We start from the raw sequence: 24,463 nt of genomic DNA on the forward strand, positions 1-24,463 counted from the left end.
AAGGCTTTCGACAAGGTCCCACATAAGAGATTAGTATACAAACTTAAAGCACACGGTATTGGGGTTCAGTATTGATGTGGATAGAGAACTGGCTAGCAAAGAGGAAGCAAAAAGTAGGAGTAAACGGGTCTTTATCCGAATGGCTGGCAGTGACTAGTGGGGTACCGCAAGGCTCAGTGCTGGGACCCCAGCTATTTACAATATATATTAATGATTTGGACAAGGGAATTGAATGCAACATCTCCAAGTTTGTGGATGACACGAAGCTGGGGGGCAGTGTTAGCTGTGAGGAGGATGCTAGGAGGCTGCAAGGTGACTTGGATAGGCTGGGTGAGTGGGCAAATGCATGGCAGATGCAGTATAATGTGGATAAATGTGGGGTTATCCACTTTGGTGGCAAAAACAGGAAAGTAGACTATTATCTAAATGGTGGCCGATTAGGAAAAGGGGAGATGTAACGAGACCTGGGTGTCATGGTACACCAGTCATTGAAAGTAGGCATGCAGGTGAAGCAGGCAGTGAAGAAAGTGAATGGTATGTTAGCATTCATAGGAAAAAGGTTTTGAGAATAGGAGCAGGGAGGTTCTACTGCAGTTGAACAGAGTATTGGTGAGACCACACCTGGAGTATTGTGTACAGTTTGGTCTCCAAATCTGAGGAAAGACATTCTTGCCATAGAGGGAGTGCAGAGAAGGTTCACCAGACTGATTCCTGGGATGTCAGGACTTTCATATGAAGAAAGACTGGATAGACTCGGCTTGTACTCGCTAGAATTTAGAAGATTGAGGGGGGATCTTATAGAAACTTACAAAATTCTTAAGGGGTTGGACAGGCTAGATGCAAGAAGATTGTTCCTGATGTTGGGGAAGTCCAGGACAAGGGGTCACAGTTTAAGGATAAGGGGGAAATCCTTTAGGACCGAGATGAGAAAAACATTTTTCACACAGAGAGTGGTGAATCTCTGGAATTCTCTGCCACAGAAGGTAATTGAGGCCAGTTCATTGGCTATATTTAAGAGGGAGTTAGATGTGGCCCTTGTGGCTAAAGGGATCAGGGGGTATGGAGAGAAGGCAGCTACAGGATACTGAGTTGGATGATCAGCCATGATCATATTGAATGGCGGTGCAGGCTCGAAGGGTCGAATGGCCTACTCCTGCACCTATTTTCCATGTTACGTGGATTGTTGGAACTGTAATACCAGGCTCAGCAATGATTTGGCTTGAAGCAGTAGGAAAACAGCAGAAATACATTCTGCTGAATTACAATAATAATAATAATAATAATAATAATAATAATAATAATAATAATAATAATATCTTTTATTGTCATTGCACGTCAGTGCAACGAGATTTAGTATGCAGCTTCCAACCGATGTAAAAGAAGAGTAAAATAAATAAATAGCTGTGTGACGTGACCATCCGAGGGAGACAGTCCGGGGGGATGGGGGGCACTCAGCAGGGCCGGTTCAGAGCCGCTATAACTCTGGGAATAAAGCTGTTTCTGAGTCTGGAGGTTCGGGCGTAGAAGGCCTTGTAACGTCTGCCGGATGGAAGTAGTTCGAACAGTCTGTTACAAGGGTGTGAGGAGTCATTATGGATGCTGACGGCCTTTCTGAGGCACCGTGTGTGGTAGATGCCCTCCAAGGCTGGTAGCTGTGTCCCAATAATCCTCTGCGCTCTGTGGACGACGCGCTGAAGAGCTCTCCTCTCCGCCTCCGTGCAGCTGAGATACCACACAGAGATGCCATACGTTAATATGCTCTCTGTGGTGCAGCGGTAGAAGGTTGTCAGCAGCTGTTGGGGCAGACCAGTCTTTTTTAATGTCCTCAGGAAGTACAGTCGTTGCTGTGCCTTCTTGACCAGAGCAGCGGTGTTGGTGGACCATGTGAGGTCCTCTGAAATGTGAGTGCCCAGAAACTTAAAGCTGGACACTCTCTCCACACTTTCCCCGTAGATGGAGATTGGGGCGTATTCTCCATTATGGGACCTCCTGAAGCCAATAATCAGCTCCTTGGTCTTGGAGGTGTTTAGTGACAAGTTGTTACGTGCTCACCAGTCAGCCAGGTTCTGCACCTCCGCTCTGCATTTTGTTTCATCACCGTTGGTGATCAGCCCAATCACTGTTGTGTCATCTGCAAACTTCACGATGGTGTTGGTGTCGAATGCAGGAACCCAGTCGTGAGTGAAGAGGGAGTAGAGCATGGGGCTTAGTACACAGCCCTGTGGTGTGCCGGTGCTCAGGGTGATAGTGGAGGACAGGTGCGGGCCCAGTCTCTGCAACCCAGGAGTTTGATTTGTTCATGGCACGGGTGGCTTGTGCCCGACACTGGGTGTTAATAACTCTGGATCACTGGGGAATACCATCGGAGTTTCAACAACCATGTCATGGAGTATTGGGAACCATGGCTGCGTAGGCTAGTCGGGTACTATCAAAATACCTGAAGCAGAGTCCATTTGTATTGTGCGTAGTACCCGACTGATGAGGCAGAAGGGAGGAAATGCATAGAAGACGAATTTCCCCAATCCAGCTCAAACGCATCTACCGCTCCTGCCTCAGGGTCTGGTTCCCAAGCGACATACATAGGTACCTGGTGATTTAGCCTTGATGCAAATAAATCGATATCTGGCGTGCCATATTGCTTGATAACTTTTGCAAATTTTTTGGGGTTTAACATCCATTCGATGTTGTCATGACATTTATGTTACCTGGTGTCTGCCACTGTATTTAGCTTACCTGGCAGGTAAGTTGCTGGTAGCCAAATATGTCTTTCGACACACCATTGCCAAATTGTATTGACCAACTTGTCGCATGATACCGATCTTATGCCGCCCATTTGGTTAATGTAGGCCTCCACCGTAGTATTATCTATTTGTAACCGTACATGCAAGTGATGCACATTTGATGCATGTGCTTTTAAACCATAAAAGTCACCCAACATCTCTAGATAATTAATGCCCAGTGTAAGTGGTAATGATGACTCTGGGTTAGTCCATCTACCACCTGTGCTGGATATGGAGTTAGTTGCTCCCCAGCCTTGAGCACTGGCATCTGTTTGGATAACTTAACGTAGGGTTAGTGATGATAATAGGGCTGAAACTATGCCAAACGTTTTTTTGCCCACCACTGTAGTTCTGATATTGCTTCCGTGGGTAACTTCATGACACGATCATAATGACCTGCATGTCGTTTTGGTGCCTGTACCTTTGCTCTTTGTAAGTTTTGACAGTGCAAAGGTCCGAATTGTGTAGCCGGAAATGCTGCTACCATTTTCCCAATTACTCTGCTACTTGTCGAATAGTTGGTCGTTCGTTGACCATTAAATTGTTGCATGATTGTGCCAATTCAACTGTTTTGTCTCTTGGCATTGTTACAGTCATGTAGACTGAATTAATTGTGAAACCCAAGTAGTCCATGATTGTGGATGGCTTCAACTTAGATTTATCTGGATGTAAGACAATCCCAGGGTTTCGAACAACTGTTTGGTAGCTGATACAGCTGACATAGTCAATTCCAATGTCTTGCCTACTATTAAGATATCATCAAGATATGCCATGACAATATGTTTTTGTCTTCTTAATATTGCCAGAGCTGGTTTTAGTATCTTGGTGAATAATCTTGGGCTGATGTTAACCCATTGGGTAACGCTTTAAACTGCCATAGCTGCCCCATCCAGGTAAATTTCAGGTATCTGCGATGATCCTTGTGAATGGTACTAAATAGTAAACATCTTTAAGATCAATGCTTGCCATGAAGTATCCTTTGGAAATTAGTTGTTTGGCAGTAACAAACGTTTCCATTTTGAAATGTATATACTTAACAAACATATTTAGTGAAGTTAAGTCAATGATGATGCGACATCCACCATCTTTTTTGGGTTTAGTGAATATATTTGATATGAATTCCAAGGGTTCATGTTTTGTTTTCCCAATGATACCCTTTGTAATTAGTCTCACCAGTTCAGCTTGTCCCTCGTTTTTCTTTAACTGAGAGGGAAAATACCCTCTGGGGTGAATGTTGAACTGGTGGCAATTTTTCTAGTATGAATTGTATTTTGTATCCACTAATGCCATTGAGTATATACTGATCACTCGTGTCAGACTCCCGTGCTTCTTTAAACAGGTGTAATCTCCCCCCTGTTAGTATTAAGCCCCTATTTTCTATACGCTGGTAGGAACCAGACCCACCTACCTCCATGGTTATGGGTATTTCTTCTGTTTCCTGCCGGTCCAACGAGTCTTGCACGTTGTCTGACGTGGCGGTGACGTTGGGGGGTGGTGCATTTTCCATGGGGTCTGCTCTGGGCCCTGGCCTAAAGAAGACTTCCGGTGATAGAATGCGGACCCCGAGCTTTCACCAGTCCCATATGGTAGACGTCGACTGATGGACGCGATGGGGTGCTGCTGCTTGGGAATTATTGTTGTTGGTTTACTCGTCCCGGCGCCTGCCCTCATGAGACCGAAAGTTTTTTAAGGCTTCTTCCATATCCTTCATATGCTTTGTGAGGTTTTTGCCAAAGAGCAGTGGGTCTGGCTCAGTGGCTGGGGTTTTGCACAACCCCGCAAATTTAGGATTTTATGGCAGGTCTTATGATTTGTTTACGAAGGTTGTGGTCATCTCCGTATTTGTCCACGGAACGAGCAAACGATGTGATGGCTGACGTCAGGAGCCTGAGGATCTGCTGCAGTTTTAGCTCCTGGTTCCGAATATTTGCCCCAACGTGCCCCCAGTTTTGGCTGTTTACAGCCGGCACTTTAAGGGACTCACAGTTCTCTGGAGCTGTATACGTTTCTAAGGCCTCATTGACCACCTGCTCCTGTAGGGGCCTGTTGGAGAGGTGGTTAATGCTGGCCGCTAGTTTGGCCTTTAACGGCCTCCTGCACGTGGGGCTGCCACGTAGCGGTCCACCGTACCCAGCAGCTCTTCCTGTTCCTGCACCCCTTGCATACTCCCTACAACTTCAGCCAGCGTCCCCTCTTCTTGACCAGCCCAGTCCTGGTCACCAAAGCTACCTCGGGTAAGGAGGAAGCAATGGACAGTGCACAAGACACTGTGGAGGGAGTGCCGGACTCCCCCTGCGAGAGCGCCCCTCACGAAGCGCGTCTCGCTGGAACTCCTGCTCCAGGAGCCGCTCCAAGCGGCTCAGGCGGCTGTCTCCCCTCCCCGTGTGGGTGGAGAGACGTCCCCGTCTGACAAGTCGGAAGCCACCGGTCGGACGCTTCTTCGGTAGCTTTACTTCCAGCCCGCTGATCAGGCGCTAGCGGGCTGGGCTCGGCACGGTGTCGGGGATAGCGGAGCGCCCGGTAATCAGTCCTACCGCTTTGTTGCTGCCCCCCCCAGATGGAACGCTCCTCCGTGGAGTCGAGCGGGGGACAGGTTTGTCCAAGAGCCTTTCTTCTCTGCCTGAAAGCAGAAGGCTCCCTGTGAAAGAAACCCCGACCTCAGGGTACTTTCCTGACGGTCCGTTCTTTCACCTGTAGTGGGAGCGCCTGACTCCCGATGCGGCCGCTGTTGCACTGCTGAACGCAATGGCTGCGCATGCGTGCTGAGCGGGCTCTTCACGTAGTCACTCACGTGACTCCGAAGTAAAATTACTAGCATTTTTTTTTCAAATTATCTGGTGTTAAACTATGCTGTCTGTCAGACAGAATATGCTTCAGTTGTGAAAAACTTCTGTCTACCTCAGCTGAGGTCACTGGTGCATTACCGAAACAAGCTACAGACTCTATATTCATGACGATATCTTGTGCAGTACAACTACCTTTAAGAACTTCAGCTATGTTTTTTATTTCTTCAAGATCTTTGTTAGCTAAAATCACTCTCTCACATTTTCACTTGTATGTCTTTATCTACATTGCCAGGAACTTTACGAATATCGTCAGTTACTTTGTTGAAATCCTGCAAGTTATTCACTAATGTTTCGGCAATTTCTTTAAGGGAAGTGATAGCTTGTGGGAAGTTTGCAAAATTGGAAGCAATAAACACAAGATCGCGGTGGAGGGACTTTTTCTGTATGATTTCACTGACGATCCTGACTGCAGCAGATTCTTCTTCAAAACAGTTGACGATTTAATTTATCTTTTCAAAACTTGCAGCATAGTACAGCAGAGATGGGCTGAGGAGGGTGCGGAATCTCGGGTGCCATTTCCTTGAGCAACTGCACATGTGATGGTGCTTTGAGGAAGATTTTCTTGACATTGGAAACTAGGCGATCGACATTTGGAAACAAGCCACGTATGTGCTTGGCAATTCTATGAAGTCCTTGAGCTAAGCATGTCAAATGCAACATTTTGGGGAATAAAACTTTGTCACAAACAGAACATTCTCATGTTTTATACCTTCTGGCCAAAGTACAGCAAGTGAAGATGTAAACAACTGAGCAATAGTTGAGCTGTTTGACTTCTCCAATACTTCCGATGTCAACAAATACTCCTTTGATGGCTGACCTGCCTCCAGTATACCGATGACCAAATTGGCAACATGTCACCCCACAGCATCAGTTGTCTCGTCTATTGAGATCCATATTTTGTTGCATGCAACTTCATCTCTAATTTTCTGCACAACAATGTTGATGTTGCTGTCAACATAATGTTATTGTATTGTATATATTTATTGTTATTTTCCTGAGTACTCACATACCCAGAGGAAACAAAAAAAACGTTACTCAAACCAGTGTCCATTCAGTGTGCAGTAAAAAATAAATAGAAATAAAAATACATATATCATGAACAAGTTTAACACTACTCTCAACTAAACATCAACAGGCGTTCCGATCGGCAGCGGCACGACAGTGGCTCTGTCCAGGTTGGTGGTTGGTGCGCGATACTTTGGCAGGGGGCAAAGTCCGTTTAACAGTCTTATAGCCTGCGGGAAGAAGCTGAGGAGCATCCTGCTGGTTTTGCAGCTAATGCTCCTGTACCTCTTCCCAGATGGCAGGATGGAGAATATGTGATGCGATGGGTGGTAGGGGTCTTTGATGATGGAGATGGCTCTGTTGATACATCTCTTCCTGTATATGACCAGCAAGAAAGGGAGTGGAGCACCAATAATCCTGCTGGCGGTCTTCACTATCCTGTCAAGTTGGTGCCGTTCGTACACCTTGCAGCTCCCGAACCAGGAAGTGATGCCGTTGGTTAATGTGCTCTCGATTGTCCCCCTATAAAAAGTTCGTAGATGTGTAGTGGGGAGACCTGCTTTACGTAGTCTTCGGAGAGGGTGTAGTTGCTGCTGGGCTCTCTTGACCAGTGCTGTGGTGTTGGTTGTGGACATCAGGTCATCTGACAGGTGGAGTCCTAGGAACTTCACGCTGCTGACCCTTTCCACATCAGCTCCATCGATGTGCAGAGGTGTATGGTGTTGTTTTCCCGCCCTCCTGAAGTCAACCACCATCTCCTTAGTTTTTCCCACGTTGAGAATGAGGTTGTGGGATTTGCACCATCCTGTGAGCAGCTCCACCTCCATCCTGTACGCCGACTCATCATTGTCACTGATGAGACCCACCACTGTTGTGTCATCAGCGAACTTGTTGATGAAGTTGTTATTGAGTCTAGCAGTACAGTCGTGTGTAAGCAGACTAAACAGCAGGGGGCTTAGGACAAAGCCTTGTGGCGAGCCAGTGCTCACGGCTATGGTTTTTGATGTCCTACTGCCCACCCTGACTGTCTGCTGCCGTTGTGATAGAAAGTTCAGGACCCAGTTACATGTGCCAGCATCAACCCCCAATAGCTCCAACTTCTCCACCAGCTGCTGCGGAATGATTGTGTTAAACGCAGAGCTGAAGTCTATGAAGAGGATCCTGGCATAAGTATTTTTCCGATCAAGGTGTGACAGTGCGAGGTTCAGTGTTGTTGAGACTGCGTCCTCTGTGGATCGGTTGGCTCTGTAGGCGAACTGCAGTGGGTCTAGGTCAGCAGGTAGACTCTTTTTGATGTGCTGCATAACCAGTCGCTCAAAACACTTCATTGCTATGGGTGTTAGAGCCACTGGTCGAAAGTCATTATGGCAGGCTGGGTTTGGTTTCTTCGGGACAGGGACGATGGTGGCACTCTTAAGACAGTTGGGCACTACTGCCTGGCTGAGTGAGATGTTAAAAATGTCTGTGAAGACATCTTTCAGTTGCTCGGCGCAGTCTCTTAAAACGCATCCAGGAATGTTGTCCGGCCCTGCAGCTTTGCGTGGATTGATGCTGGCAAAGGCCTTTTTAACTCCGGCTGCGGACAGCCTAAGCGACTGGTCACTGGGAGATGGCAGTAGTGCACGTGTCTGGGTGCTGTTTTTAACCTCAAACCGTGCGTAGAACTCGTTCAGTTCATCTCGTAGAGAGGGGTCGTTTTGGCATATCCGCAGCGGGGGGGGGGGCTTGTAGTCAGTGATGGTATGAAATCCCTGCCACAAGCGACGTGTGTCTTTGTCATTTTCAAAGTGGCTATTAGAGAAGTCAATGTTTCCGTAATGATGACTCGCTTGGTATATGTTCCTCTGTGTATTTCTCTAAAAAACCTCTGAGAGATTTGTTTTCCAATTTCCACAGTGGAATTCCGGCATCAATGAATGCTTTGCACAGATCACTCGGAAACTCAGATTTGCGACTGGAGTCAGCAGTAAATGTAGTGAGGAGACAAGCTTGGGTAGTCTACACCCCAGCGGTATCAACATTGACTTCTCTAATTTTAGATAGCCCTTGTCTTCTCCCTCCTCCCCCTCCCCTTCCCAACTCTCCTTCTAGTCCTACTGTCTCTGCCACTTCCTTTCTTTTTCCTGCCCCCCCACATCAGTCTGAAGAAGGGTCTCGACCCAAAACGTCACCTATTCCTTCTCTCCATAGATGCTGCCTCACCCGCTGAGTTTCTCCAGCACTTTTTGTCTACCTTTGATTTTTCCAGCATCTGCAGTTCTTTCTTAAATAGATCTTGGAGAAGACTGAACCAGCGGGCAGCGGCACGAACGAATGAATGACCGACGGTGGCGCCCCCGGTTTTGCCCTGGTGGTGGAATTTTTTTGTAAGTTATACAATGTTAACACGTTAATAATAACATTAATATTAACGTGTTAACATAGAAAATGTCATTGTAATCAGAGTACAACTAGAGAAAATAGCACAACCTATTAGCAAAACGGCAAAAAAAAGGCTGATTTAGGCACTCGATCGTAAAAAGGCATTATCCTGGTGAAATCATCAAAATAGGCATGAAAAGGCACATGGCATTTATGGCAAAATCCTGGCTCTACAAATAACCATAAGGAATGAACAAGTATGAAATCATTAATGACCCAAGGCTTGTCCAGGGGAACATGTGCTCAAAAGTGCTGCTGGAACAGTAACACCAGGCTCAGCAATGGTTTGTCTTGATGCAGAAGGCAAACAGCAGAAATACACTGGTGAATAACGACTGGACAACATAACAGCCAATCAGCAAAGCACAAGGATACTTCTCTTCGTATCTTTGTATGCAGTCTGCACAAGACAGTCTACATTCACCAATTGCATCTCCACACCAGTAGCGAGGGCGAGACTCTGAAAGAACATCTGCATTAATAGCAGGCATCTCAGGAAAATTTGTGTGTGTTGCAGAGTTACTTGAAAGTTAGCCAGTCCATCTGTGTGAAAACAATTCCCCTTGGATCCCTATCACTTCCCCTCGGCTTGGAAGGTGGCAATGCTGTTTTGCATCACGATGTGTCAGCAGAATGTGTGGTGGCAGAATGAATATTTAAGTTTGGAGACGATACGCTTTAGTAATGTGTCGGAAGAAGGGTTCCGATCCCAGCCTGTTCTCTCCAGAGATGCTCCCTGACCCGCTGAGTTACTGTTATCCATTGTGCCACTGGACCAAGTCGTCGAGGAAGTTGGCAGATGCAAGGGTGTTCGTGCTACAGCAAAGGCCAAAATGTTAACAGCAAAGAACGAGAACAGACAAGCTTAGTTGTGGCTTTCCTTCGATAGCTCAGTTGGTAGAGCGGAGGACTGTAGTGGAAACATGGTCATCCTTAGGTCGCTGGTTCAATTCCGGCTCGAAGGAGTTACTCACCTTTTGATACGTTTAGCACCATTTCCCGCACAGCCCAGCAGCGAAGACAGAAAGAGCTGGTCACATCTGACCTCTGGCTGTGATCACAAAGAATGAGCCAGCAATCAATCACAAAATAACCAAACCTAGTCTAGCAGAGCATGGAGCTCTGGAGTGTTACTTCATTACATATGCTGTTGGCACCAACCTGGAACACTAAAGGCAGGCTTGGCTTTGACATGTTTTGAAGCTATAAGAAACCAGAACAAACTCTCTCCCTGCCAGTGGACAAGTAGACTACAGGCAAGTGGGAGTAGTGTAGGTGGGACTTTGTTGGCCGGTGTGGGCAAGTTCAGACAACGGACCTGTATCCACACGGTATCACTCTATTACTCTATGACTATAACATCTGATCATCAAACATCAAACATTGACTTGGATAGAAAATTGGTTGGCAGACAGGAAGCAAAGAGTAGGAGTGAACGGGTCCTTTCCAGAATGGCAGGCAGTGGCGAGTGGAGTGCCGCAAGGCTCGGTGTTGGGGCCGCAACTGTTTACCATATATATTAATGATTTGGAAGAGGGAATTAGGAGCAACACTAGCAAGTTTGCAGATGACACAAAGCTGGGTGGCAGTGTGAACTGTGAAGAGGATGTTAGGAGGTTGCAGGGTGACCTGGACAGGTTGAGTGAGTGGGCAGATGCGTGGCAGGTGCAGTATAATATAGATAAATGTGAGGTTATTCACTTTGGCGACAAAAACAAGGGGGCAAATTATTATTTCAATGGGGTTAGGTTAGGTAATGGGGAGGTGCAGCGAGACCTGGGCGTCCTTGTACACCGGTCACTGAAAGTTGGCGTGCAGCAACAGCAGGCAGTGAAGAAAGCTAATGGAATGTTGGCCTTCATAACAAGAGGATTTCAGTATAGGAGTAAAGAGGTTCTTCTGCAGTTGTACAGGGCTCTGGTGAGACCACATCAGGAGTATTGTGTCCAGTATTGGTCTCCTAATTTGAGGAAGGACATCCTTGTGATTGAGGCAGTGCAGTGTAGGTTCACGAGATTGATCCCTGGGATGGCGGGACTGTCACATGAGGAAAGATTGAAAAGACTAGGCTTGTATTCACTGGAGTTAAGAAGGATGAGGGGATTTCGTATAGAAACATATAAAATTATAAAAGTATTGGACCAGCTAGATGTAGGAAAAATGTTCCCAATGTTGGGCGAGTCCAGAACCAGGGGCCACAGTCTTAGAATAAAGGGGAGGCCATTTAAGACTGAGGTGAGAAAAAAACATTTTCACCCAGAGAGTTGTGAATTTGTGGAATTCCCTGCCACGGAGGGCAGTGGAGGCCAAGTCACTGTATGGATTTAAGAGAGAGTTAGATAGAGCTCTAAGGGCTAGTGGAATCAAGGGATATGGGGAGAAGGCAGGCACGGGTTATTGATTGGGGACGATCAGCCATGATCACAATGAATGGCGGTGCTGGCTCGAAGGGCCGAATGGCACAGCATTTCCCGCACAGCCCAGAAGTAATTATAGAATGAACAGGTTGCAACTGGCAAATAACCATAAAGAATAAACAAGTATGAAATCACTAATGACCCAAGGCTTGTCCACCAGATCATGTGCTCCAAAGTGCTACTTCATTACACCGATAAATCCCCAGGGTCGGATAGGCTGCATCCCAGAGTACTTAAGGAAGTAGCCCCAGAAATAGTGGATGCATTAGTGATAATTTTCCAAAACTCTTTAGATTCTGGAGCAGTTCCTGAGGACTGGAGGGTAGCTAATGTAACCCCACTTTTTAAAAAGGGAGGGAGAGAGAAAACGGGGAATTACAGACCAGTTAGTCTAACATCGGTAGTGGGGAAACTGCTAGAGTCAGTTATTAAAGATGGGATAGCAGCACATTTGGAAAGTGGTGAAATCATTGGACAAAGTCAGCTTGGATTTACGAAAGGTAAATCATGTCTGACGAATCTTATAGAATTTTTCAAGGATGTAACTAGTAGAGTGGATAAGGGAGAACCAGTGGATGTGTTATATCTGGACTTTCAGAAGGCTTTCGACAAGGTCCCACATAAGAGATTAGTATACAAACTTAAAGCACACGGTATTGGGGTTCAGTATTGATGTGGATAGAGAACTGGCTAGCAAACAGGAAGCAAAAAGTAGGAGTAAACGGGTCTTTATCAGAATGGCTGGCAGTGACTAGTGGGGTACTGCAAGGCTCAGTGCTGGGACCCCAGCTATTTACAATATATATTAATGATTTGGACAAGGGAATTGAATGCAACATCTCCAAGTTTGTGGATGACACGAAGCTGGGGGGCAGTGTTAGCTGTGAGGAGGATGCTAGGAGGCTGCAAGGTGACTTGGATAGGCTGGGTGAGTGGGCAAATGCATGGCAGATGCAGTATAATGTGGATAAATGTGGGGTTATCCACTTTGGTGGCAAAAACAGGAAAGTAGACTATTATCTAAATGGTGGCCGATTAGGAAAAGGGGAGATGTAACGAGACCTGGGTGTCATGGTACACCAGTCATTGAAAGTAGGCATGCAGGTGAAGCAGGCAGTGAAGAAAGTGAATGGTATGTTAGCATTCATAGCAAAAGGTTTTGAGAATAGGAGCAGGGAGGTTCTACTGCAGTTGAACAGAGTATTGGTGAGACCACACCTGGAGTATTGTGTACAGTTTGGTCTCCAAATCTGAGGAAAGACATTCTTGCCATAGAGGGAGTGCAGAAAAGGTTCACCAGACTGATTCCTGGGATGTCAGGACTTTCATATGAAGAAAGACTGGATAGACTCGGCTTGTACTCGCTAGAATTTAGAAGATTGAGGGGGGATCTTATAGAAACTTACAAAATTCTTAAGGGGTTGGACAGGCTAGATGCTAGAAGATTGTTCCCGATGTTGGGGAAGTCCAGGACAAGGGGTCACAGTTTAAGGATAAGGGGGAAATCCTTTAGAACCGAGATGAGAAAAACATTTTTCACACAGAGAGTGGTGAATCTCTGAAAATCTCTGCCACAGAAGGTAATTGAGGCCAGTTCATTGGCTATATTTAAGAGGGAGTTAGATGTGGCCCTTGTGGCTAAAGGGATCAGGGGGTATGGAGAGAAGGCAGCTACAGGATACTGAGTTGGATGATCAGCCATGATCATATTGAATGGCGGTGCAGGCTCGAAGGGTCGAATGGCCTACTCCTGCACCTATTTTCCATGTTACGTGGATTGTTGGAACTGTAATACCAGGCTCAGCAATGATTTGGCTTGAAGCAGTAGGAAAACAGCAGAAATACATTCTGCTGAATTACAATAATAATAATAATAATAATAATAATAATAATAATAATAATAGTAATAGTAATAATAATAATAATAATAATAATAATATCTTTTATTGTCATTGCACGTCAGTGCAACGAGATTTAGTATGCAGCTTCCAACCGATGTAAAAGAAGAGTAAAATAAATAAATAGCTGTGTGACGTGACCATCCGAGGGAGACAGTCCAGGGGGGATGGGGGGCACTCAGCAGGGCCGGTTCAGAGCCGCTACAGCTCTGGGAATAAAGCTGTTTTTGAGTCTGGAGGTTCGGGCGTAGAAGGCCTTGTAACGTCTGCCGGATGGAAGTAGTTCGAACAGTCCGTTACAAGGGTGTGAGGAGTCATTATGGATGCTGACGGCCTTCCTGAGGCACCGTGTGTGGTAGATGCCCTCCAAGGCTGGTAGCTGTGTCCCAATAATCCTCTGCGCTCTGTGGACGACGCGCTGAAGAGCTCTCCTCTCCGCCTCCGTGCAGCTGAGATACCACACAGAGATGCCATACGTTAATATGCTCTCTGTGGTGCAGCGGTAGAAGGTTGTCAGCAGCTGTTGGGGCAGACCAGTCTTTTTTAATGTCCTCAGGAAGTACAGTCGTTGCTGTGCCTTCTTGACCAGAGCAGCGGTGTTGGTGGACCATGTGAGGTCCTCTGAAATGTGAGTGCCCAGAAACTTAAAGCTGGACACTCTCTCCACACTTTCCCCGTAGATGGAGATTGGGGCGTATTCTCCATTATGGGACCTCCTGAAGCCAATAATCAGCTCCTTGGTCTTGGAGGTGTTTAGTGACAAGTTGTTACGTGCTCACCAGTCCGCCAGGTTCTGCACCTCCGCTCTGCATTTTGTTTCATCACCGTTGGTGATCAGCCCAATCACTGTTGTGTCATCTGCAAACTTCACGATGGTGTTGGTGTCGAATGCAGGAACCCAGTCGTGAGTGAAGAGGGAGTAGAGCATGGGGCTTAGTACACAGCCCTGTGGTGTGCCGGTGCTCAGGGTGATAGTGGAGGACAGGTGCGGGCCCAGTCTCTGCAACCCAGGAGTTTGATTTGTTCATGGCACGGGTGACTTGTGCCCGACACTGGGTGTTAATAACTCTGGATCACTGGGGAATACCATCGGAGTTTCAACAACCATGTCATGGAGTATTGGGAACCATGGCTGCGTAGGCTAGTCGGGTACTATCAAAATACCTGAAGCAGAGTCCATTTGTATTGTGCGTAGTACCCGACTGATGAGGCAGAAGGGAGGAAATGCATAGAAGACGAATTTCCCCAATCCAGCTCAAACGCATCTACCGCTCCTGCCTCAGGGTCTGGTTCCCAAGTGACATACATAGGTACCTGGTGATTTAGCCTTGATGCAAATAAATCGATATCTGGCGTGCCATATTGCTTGATAACTTTTGCAAATTTTTTGGGGTTTAACATCCATTCGATGTTGTCATGAAATTTATGTGACCTGGTGTCTGCCACTGTATTTAGCTTACCTGGCAGGTAAGTTGCTGGTAGCCAAATATGTCTTTCGACACACCATTGCCAAATTGTATTGACCAACTTGTCGCATGATACCGATCTTATGCCGCCCATTTGGTTAATGTAGGCCACCACCGTAGTATTATCTATTTGTAACCGTACATGCAAGTGATGCATATTTGATGCATGTGCTTTTAAACCATAAAAGTCACCCAACATCTTTAGATAATTAATGCCCAGTGTAAGTGGTAATGATGACTCTGGGTTAGTCCATCTACCACCTGTGCTGGATATGGAGTTAGTTTCTCCCCAGCCTTGAGCACTGGCATCTGTTTGGATAACTTAACGTAGGGTTAGTGATGATAATAGGGCTGAAACTATGCCAAACGTTTTTTTGCCCACCACTGTAGTTCTGATATTGCTTCCGTGGGTAACTTCATGACACGATCATAATGACCTGCATGTCGTTTTGGTGCCTGTACCTTTGCTCTTTGTAAGTTTTGACAGTGCAAAGGTCCGAATTGTGTAGCCGGAAATGCTGCTACCATTTTCCCAATTACTCTGCTACTTGTCGAATAGTTGGTCGTTCGTTGACCATTAAATTGTTGCATGATTGTGCCAATTCAACTGTTTTGTCTCTTGGCATTGTTACAGTCATGTAGACTGAATTAATTGTGAAGCCCAAGTAGTCCATGATTGTGGATGGCTTCAACTTAGATTTATCTGGATGTAAGACAATCCCAGGGTTTCGAACAACTGTTTGGTAGCTGATACAGCTGACATAGTCAATTCCAATGTCTTGCCTACTATTAAGATATCATCAAGATATGCCATGACAATATGTTTTTGTCTTCTTAATATTGCCTGAGCTGGTTTTAGTATCTTGGTGAATAATCTTGGGCTGATGTTAATCCATTGGGTAACGCTTTAAACTGCCATAGCTGCCCCATCCAGGTAAATTTCAGGTATCTGCGATGATCCTTGTGAATGGTACTAAATAGTAAACATCTTTAAGATCAATGTTTGCCATGAAGTATCCTTTGGAAATTAGTTGTTTGGCAGTAACAAACGTTTCCATTTTGAAATGTATATACTTAACAAACATATTTAGTGAAGTTAAGTCAATGATGATGCGACATCCACCATCTTTTTTGGGTTTAGTGAATATATTTGATATGAATTCCAAGGGTTCATGTTTTGTTTTCCCAATGATACCCTTTGTAATTAGTCTCACCAGTTCAGCTTGTCCCTCGTTTTTCTTTAACTGAGAGGGAAAATACCCTCTGGGGTGAATGTTGAACTGGTGGCAATTTTTCTAGTATGAATTGTATTTTGTATCCACTAATGCCATTGAGTATATACTGATCACTCGTGTCAGACTCCCGTGCTTCTTTAAACAGGTGTAATCTCCCCCCTGTTAGTATTAAACCCCTATTTTCTATACGCTGGTAGGAACCAGACCCACCTACCTCCATGGTTATGGGTATTTCTTCTGTTTCCTGCCGGTCCAACGAGTCTTGCACGTTGTCTGACGTGGCGGTGACGTTGGGGGGTGGCGCATTTTCCATGGGGTCCGCTCTGGGCCCTGGTCTAAAGAAGACTTCCGGTGATAGAATGCGGACCCCGAGCTTTCACCAGTCCCATATGGTAGACGTCGACTGATGGACGCGATGGGGTGCTGCTGTTTGGGAATTATTGTTTTTGGTTTGCTCGTCCCGGCGCCTGCCCTCATGAGACCGAAAGTTTTTTAAGGCTTCTTCCATATCCTTCATATGCTTTGTGAGGTTTTTGCCAAAGAGCAGTGGGTCTGGCTCAGTGGCTGGGGTTTTGCACAACCCCGCAAATTTAGGATTTTATGGCAGGTCTTATGATTTGTTTACGAAGGTTGTGGTCATCTCCGTATTTGTCCACGGAACGAGCAAACGATGAGATGGCTGACGTCAGGAGCCTGAGGATCTGCTGCAGTTTCAGCTCCTGGTTCCGAATATTTGCCCCAACGTGCCCCCAGTTTTGGCTGTTTACAGCCGGCACTTTAAGGGACTCACAGTTCTCTGGAGCTGTATACGTTTCTAAGGCCTCATTGACCACCTGCTCCTGTAGGGGCCTGTTGGAGAGGTGGTTAATGCTGGCCGCTAGTTTGGCCTTTAACGGCCTCCTGCACGTGGGGCTGCCACGTAGCGGTCCACCACACCCAGCAGCTCTTCCTGTTCCTGCACCCCTTGCATACTCCCGACAACTTCAGCCAGTGTCCCCTCTTCTTGACCAGCCCAGTCCTGGTCACCAAAGCTACCTCGGGTAAGGAGGAAGCAATGGACAGTGCACAAGACACTGTGGAGGGAGTGCCGGACTCCCCCTGCGAGAGCGCCCCTCACGAAGCGCGTCTCGCTGGAACTCCTGCTCCAGGAGCCGCTCCAAGCGGCTCAGGCGGCTGTCTCCCCTCCCCGTGCGGGTGGAGAGACGTCCCCGTCTGACAAGTCGGAAGCCACCGGTCGGACGCTTCTTCGGTAGCTTTACTTCCAGCCCGCTGCTCAGGCGCTAACAGGCTGGGTTCGGCACGGTGTCGGGGATAGCGGAGCGCCCAGTAAGCAGTCCTACCGCTTTGTTGCTGCCCCCCCCAGATGGAACGCTCCTCCGTGGAGTCGAGCGGGGGACAGGTTTGTCCAAGAGCCTTTCTTCTCTGCCTGAAAGCAGAAGGCTCCCTGTGAAAGAAACCCCGACCTCAGGGTACTTACCTGACGGTCCGTTCTTTCACCTGTAGCGGGAGCGCCTGACTCCCGATGCGGCCGCTGTTGCACTGCTGAACGCAATGGCCGTGCATGCGTGCTGAGCGGGCTCTTCACGTAGTCACTCACGTGACTCCGAAGTAAAATTACTAGCATTTTTTTTTCAAATTATCTGGTGTTAAACTATGCTGTCTGTCAGACAGAATATGCTTCAGTTGTGAAAAACTTCTGTCTACCTCAGCTGAGGTCACTGGTGCATTACCGAAACAAGCTACAGACTCTATGTTCATGACGATATCTTGTGCAGTACAACTACCTTTAAGAACTTCAGCTATGTTTTTTATTTCTTCAAGATCTTTGTTAGCTAAAATCACTCTCTCACATTTTCACTTGTATGTCTTTATCTACATTGCCAGGAACTTTACGAATATCGTCAGTTACTTTGTTGAAATCCTGCAAGTTATTCACTAATGTTTCGGCAATTTCCTCAAGGGAAGTGATAGCTTGTGGGAAGTGGCAAAATTGGAAGCAATAAACACAAGATCGCGGTGGAGGGACTTTTTCTGTATGATTTCACTGACGATCCTGACTGCAGCAGATTCTTCTTCAAAACAGTTGACGATTTAATTTATCTTTTCAAAACTTGCAGCATAGTACAGCAGAGATGGGCTGAGGAGGGTGCGGAATCTCGGGTGCCATTTCCTTGAGCAACTGCACATGTGATGGTGCTTTGAGGAAGATTTTCTTGACATTGGAAACTAGGCGATCGACATTTGGAAACAAGCCACGTATGTGCTTGGCAATTCTATGAAGTCCTTGAGCTAAGCATGTCAAATGCAACATTTTGGGGAATAAAACTTTGTCACAAACAGAACATTCTCATGTTTTATACCTTCTGGCCAAAGTACAGCAAGTGAAGATGTAAACAACTGAGCAATAGTTGAGCTGTTTGACTTCTCCAATACTTCCGATGTCAACAAATACTCCTTTGATGGTTGACCTGCCTCCAGTATACCGATGACCAAATTGGCAACATGTCACCCCACAGCATCAGTTGTCTCGTCTATTGAGATCCATATTTTGTTGCATGCAACTTCATCTCTAATTTTCTGCACAACAATGTTGATGTTGCTGTCAACATAATGTTTCCGTAATGATGACTCGCTTGGTATATGTTCCTCTGTGTATTTCTCTAAAAAACCTCTGAGAGATTTGTTTTCCAATTTCCACAGTGGAATTCCGGCATCAATGAATGCTTTGCACAGATCACTCGGAAATTCAGATTTGCGACTGGAGTCAGCAGTAAATGTAGTGAGGAGACAAGCTTGGGTACATCTCTTGGGTAGTCTACACCCCAGCGGTATCAACATTGACTTCTCTAATTTTAGATAGCCCTTGTCTTCTCCCTCCTCCCCCTCCCCTTCCCAACTCTCCTTCTAGTCCTACTGTCTCTGCCTCTTCCTTTCTTTTTCCTGCCCCCCCACATCAGTCTGAAGAAGGGTCTCGACCCAAAACGTCACCTATCCCTTCTCTCCATAGATGCTGCCTCACCCGCTGAGTTTCTCCAGCACTTTTTGTCTAACTTTGATTTTTCCATCATCTGCAGTTCTTTCTTAAATAGATCTTGGAGAAGACTGAACCAGCGGGCAGCGGCACGAACGAATGAATGACCGACGGTGGCGCCCCCGGTTTTGCCCAGGTGGCGGAAGTTTTTTGTAAATTATACTATGTTAACACGTTAATAATAACATTAATATTAACGTGTTAACATAGAAAATGTCATTGTAATCACAGTACAACTAGAGAAAATAGCACAACCTATTAGCAAAACGGCAAAAAAAAGGCTGATTTAGGCACTCGATCGTAAAAAGGCATTATCGTGGTGAAATCATCAAAATAGGCATGAAAAGGCACATGGCATTTATGGCAAAATCCTGGCTACAAATAACCATAAGGAATGAACAAGTATGAAATCACTAATGACCCAAGGCTTGTCCAGGGGAACATGTGCTCCAAAGTGCTGCTGGAACTCCATTGTGCCACTGGACCAAGTCGTCGAGGAAGTTGGCAGATGCAAGGGTGTTCGTGCTACAGCAAAGGCCAAAATGTTAACAGCAAAGAACGAGAACAGACAAGCTTAGTTGTGGCTTTCCTTCGATAGCTCAGTTGGTAGAGCGGAGGACTGTAGTGGAAACATGGTCATCCTTAGGTCGCTGGTTCAATTCCGGCTCGAAGGAGTTACTCACCTTTTGATACGTTTAGCACCATTTCCCGCACAGCCCAGCAGCGAAGACAGAAAGAGCTGGTCACATCTGACCTCTGGCTGTGATCACAAAGAATGAGCCAGCAATCAATCACTAAATAACCAAACCTAGTCTTAGCAGAGCATGGAGCTCTGGAGTGTTACTTCATTACATATGCTGTTGGCACCAAGCTGGAACACTAAAGGCAGGCTTGGCTGTGACATGTTTTGAAGCTATAAGAAACCAGAACAAACTCTCTCCCTGCCAGTGGACAAGTAGACTACAGGCAAGTGGGAGTAGTGTAGGTGGGACTTTGTTGGCCAGTGTGGGCAATTTCAGACGACGGGCCTGTATCCACACGGTATCACTCTATTACTCTATGACTCTATAACATCTGATCATCAAACATCAAACATTGACTTGGATAGAAAATTGGTTGGCAGACAGGAAGCAAAGAGTAGGAGTGAACGGGTCCTTTCCAGAATGGCAGGCAGTGGCGAGTGGAGTGCCGCAAGGCTCGGTGTTGGGGCCGCAACTGTTTACCATATATATTAATGATTTGGAAGAGGGAATTAGGAGCAACACTAGCAAGTTTGCAGATGACACAAAGCTGGGTGGCAGTGTGAACTGTGAAGAGGATGTTAGGAGGTTGCAGGGTGACCTGGACAGGTTGAGTGAGTGGGCAGATGCGTGGCAGGTGCAGTATAATATAGATAAATGTGAGGTTATTCACTTTGGCGACAAAAACAAGGGGGCAAATTATTATCTCAATGGGGTTAGGTTAGGTAATGGGGAGGTGCAGCGAGACCCGGGCGTCCTTGTACACCGGTCACTGAAAGTTGGCGTGCAGGTACAGCAGGCAGTGAAGAAAGCTAATGGAATGTTGGCCTTCATAACAAGAGGATTTCAGTATAGGAGTAAAGAGGTTCTTCTGCAGTTGTACAGGGCTCTGGTGAGACCACATCTGGAGTATTGTGTCCAGTATTGGTCTCCTAATTTGAGGAAGGACATCCTTGTGATTGAGGCAGTGCAGTGTAGGTTCACGAGATTGATCCCTGGGATGGCGGGACTGTCATATGAGGAAAGATTGAAAAGACTAGGCTTGTATTCACTGGAGTTAAGAAGGATGAGTGGGATTCTTATAGAAACATATAAAATTATAAAAGTATTGGACCAGCTAGATGTAGGAAAAATGTTCCCAATGTTGGGCGAGTCCAGAACCAGGGGCCACAGTCTTAGAATAAAGGGGAGGCCATTTAAGACTGAGGTGAGAATTTTTTTTTTCACCCAGAGAGTCCACCAGATCATGTGCTCCAAAGTGCTACTTCATTACACCGATAAATCCCCAGGGTTGCATCCCAGAGTACTTAAGGAAGTAGCCCCAGAAATAGTGGATGCATTAGTGATAATTTTTCAAAACTCTTTAGATTCTGGAGTAGTTCTTGAGGATTGGAGGGTAGCTAATGTAACCCCACTTTTTAAAAAGGGAGGGAGAGAAAAAACGGGGAATTACAGACCAGTTAGTTTAATATCGGTAGTGGGGAAACTGCTAGGGTCAGTTATTAAAGATGGGATAGCAGCACATTTGGAAAGTGGTGAAATCATTGGACAAAGTCAGCTTGGATTTACGAAAGGTAAATCATGTCTGACGAATCTTATAGAATTTTTCGAGGATGTAACTAGTAGAGTGGATAAGGGAGAACCAGTGGATGTGTTGTATCTGGACTTTCAGAAGGCTTTCGACAAGGTCCCACATAAGAGATTAGTATACAAACTTAAAACACACGGTATTGGGGTTCAGTATTGATGTGGATAGAGAACTGGCTAGCAAACAGGAAGCAAAGAGTAGGAGTAAACGGGTCCTTATCAGAATGGCAGGCAGTGACTAGTGGGGTACTGCAAGGCTCAGTGCTGGGACCCCAGCTATTTACAATATAAATGATTTGGACGAGGGAATTGAATGCAACATCTCCAAGTTTGTGGATGACACGAAGCTGGGGGGCAGTGTTAGCTGTGAGGAGGATGCTAGGAGGCTGCAAGGTGACTTGGATAGGCTGGGTGAGTGGGCAAATGCATGGCAGATGCAGTATAATGTGGATAAATGTGAGGTTATCCACTTTGGTGCCAAAAACAGGAAAGTAGACTTTTATCTAAATGGTGGCCGATTAGGAAAAGGGGAGATGTAACGAGACCTGGGTGTCATGGTACACCAGTCATTGAAAGTAGGCATGCAGGTGCAGCAGGCAGTGAAGATAGCGAATGGTATGTTAGCATTCATAGCAAAAGGTTTTGAGTATAGGAGCAGGGAGGTTCTACTGCAGTTGAACAGGGTATTGGTGAGACCACACCTGGAGTATTGTGTACAGTTTTGGTCTCCAAAACTGAGGAAAGACATTCTTGCCATAGAGGGAGTACAGAGAAGGTTCACCAGACTGATTCCTGGGATGTCAGGACTTTCATATGAAGAAAGACTGGATAGACTCGGCTTGTACTCGCTAGAATTTAGAAGATTGAGGGGGGATCTTATTGAAACTTACAAAATTCTTAAGGGGTTGGACAGGCTAGATGCAGGAAGATTGTTCCCGATGTTGGGGAAGTCCAGGCCAAGGGGGTCACAGTTTAAGGATAAAGGGGAAATCCTTTAGGACCGAGATGAGAAAATCATTTTTCACACAGAGAGTGGTGAATCTCTGGAATTCTCTGCCACAGAAGGTAGTTGAGGCCAGTTCATTGGCTATATTTAAGAGGGAGTTAGATGTGGCCCTTGTGGCTAAAGGGATCAGGGGGTATGGAGAGAAGGCAGCTACAGGATACTGAGTTGGATGATCAGCCATGATCATATTGAATGGCGGTGCAGGCTCGAAGGGCCGAATGGCCTACTCCTGCACCTATTTTCCATGTTACGTGGATTGTTGGAACCGTAATACCAGGCTCAGCAATGATTTTGCTTGAAGAAGTAGGAAAACAGCAGAAATACATTCTGCTGAATTACAATAATAATAATAATAATAATATCTTTTATTGTCATTGCACGTCAGTGCAACGAGATTTAGTATGCAGCTTCCAACCGATGTAAAAGAAGAGTAAAATAAATAAATAGCTGTGTGACGTGACCATCCGAGGGAGACAGTCCAGGGGGGATGGGGGGCACTCAGCAGGGGCGGTTCAGAGCCGCTATAGCTCTGGGAATAAAGCTGTTTCTGAGTCTGGAGGTTCGGGCGTAAAAGGCCTTGTAACGTCTGCCGGAGGGAAGTAGTTCGAACAGTCCGTTACAAGGGTGTGAGGAGTCATTATGGATGCTGACGGCCTTCCTGAGGCACCGTGTGTGGTAGATGCCCTCTAAGGCTGGTAGCTGTGTCCCAATAATCCTCTGCGCTCTGTGGACGACGCGCTGAAGAGCTCTCCTCTCCGCCTCCGTGCAGCTGAGATACCACACAGAGATGCCATACGTTAATATGCTCTCTGTGGTGCAGCGGTAGAAGGTTGTCAGCAGCTGTTGGGGCAGACCAGTCTTTTTTAATGTCCTCAGGAAGAACAGTCGTTGCTGTGCCTTCTTGACCAGCGCAGCGGTGTTGGTGGACCATGTGAGTTCCTCAGAAATGTCAGTGCCCAGAAACTTAAAGCTGGACACTCTCTACACACTTTCCCCGTAGATGGAGATTGGGGCGTATTCTCCATTATAGGACCTCCTGAAGTCAATAATCAGCTCCTTGGTCTTGGAGGTGTTACTAGTTGTTACGTGCTCACCAGTCCGCCAGGTTCTGCACCTCCGCTCTGTATTTTGTTTAATCAACGTTGGTGATCAGCCCAATCACTGTTGTGTCGTCTGCAAACTTCACGATGGTGTTGGTGTCGAATGCAGGAACACAGTCGTGAGTGAAGAGGGAGTAGAGCATGGGGCTTAGTACACAGCCTGTGGTGTGCCGGTGCTCAGGGTGATAGTGGAGGACAGGCGCGGGCCCAGTCTCACTGCCTGCGGTCGCTCCGTCAGAAAGTTCAGGATCCAATCGCATATCGGCGAGCTGAGGCCTAGCTGGTGGAGTTTGGTGGTGAGCTTGGTGGGGATGACCGTATTGAATGCAGAGCTATAGTCAATGAAGAGCATCCTCACATACGTGCCCTGTCTGTCGAGGTGAGTCAGGACAGTGTGAAGAGCCAGAGAGATGGCATCCTCTGTTGATCTATTTGCCCTGTATGCAAATTGATGAGAGCCCAGTGAGGCAGGGATGCTGGATTTGATGTGGGAGAGGACCAGCCTTTCGAAGCACTTCATTGGGATTGGAGTTAGGGCAACCGGGCGGTAGTCGTTCAGGTTGGTGACTTTAGACTTTTTCGGCACCGGCACTATGGTGGCTGTTTACAGGCACTTGGGGACCGTTGCCAGAGATAGAGACAGATTGAAGATTCTCGTGAATACCTTCGCCAGCTGTACAGCACAGTCCTTTAGTACCCTTCCCTGGACTCCATCCGGGCCTGCAGCCTTGCGTGGATTGATCCTACGCAGAGCGCACTGTACCTCCTGAGTGCTCAGTGTTAAGGCCTGTCCCTCCGCCATGGCCGGGGTTATTCCACTCCTGGTGGTGTTGCCCGTTTCGAAGCGGGCAAAGAAGGTGTTTAGTTTGTTGGCCAGTGTAATATCACTGTGGGGGCAGGCGGGGCTGCTCTTGTAGTCAGTGATGTCCCT

The 24,463-nt window shown here is 46.5% G+C and overlaps 2 non-coding genes across 2 annotated transcripts; both read left to right on the forward strand.

Moving 5' to 3' along the window:
• Window positions 1-9,931: 9,931 nt before the first annotated feature.
• trnay-gua lies at window positions 9,932-10,017 on the forward strand. Its single transcript is given in 2 exon segments — window positions 9,932-9,968; window positions 9,982-10,017. It is a non-coding gene; the product is annotated as a tRNA-Tyr (tRNA).
• A 9,670-nt stretch (window positions 10,018-19,687) lies between these two features.
• On the forward strand, window positions 19,688-19,773 carry trnay-gua. Its single transcript is given in 2 exon segments — window positions 19,688-19,724; window positions 19,738-19,773. It is a non-coding gene; the product is annotated as a tRNA-Tyr (tRNA).
• Window positions 19,774-24,463: the final 4,690 nt, after the last annotated feature.

The sequence above is a fragment of the Amblyraja radiata genome, chromosome 4 (assembly GCF_010909765.2).
Source record: "Amblyraja radiata isolate CabotCenter1 chromosome 4, sAmbRad1.1.pri, whole genome shotgun sequence".
NCBI classification, from domain to species: domain Eukaryota; kingdom Metazoa; phylum Chordata; class Chondrichthyes; order Rajiformes; family Rajidae; genus Amblyraja; species Amblyraja radiata.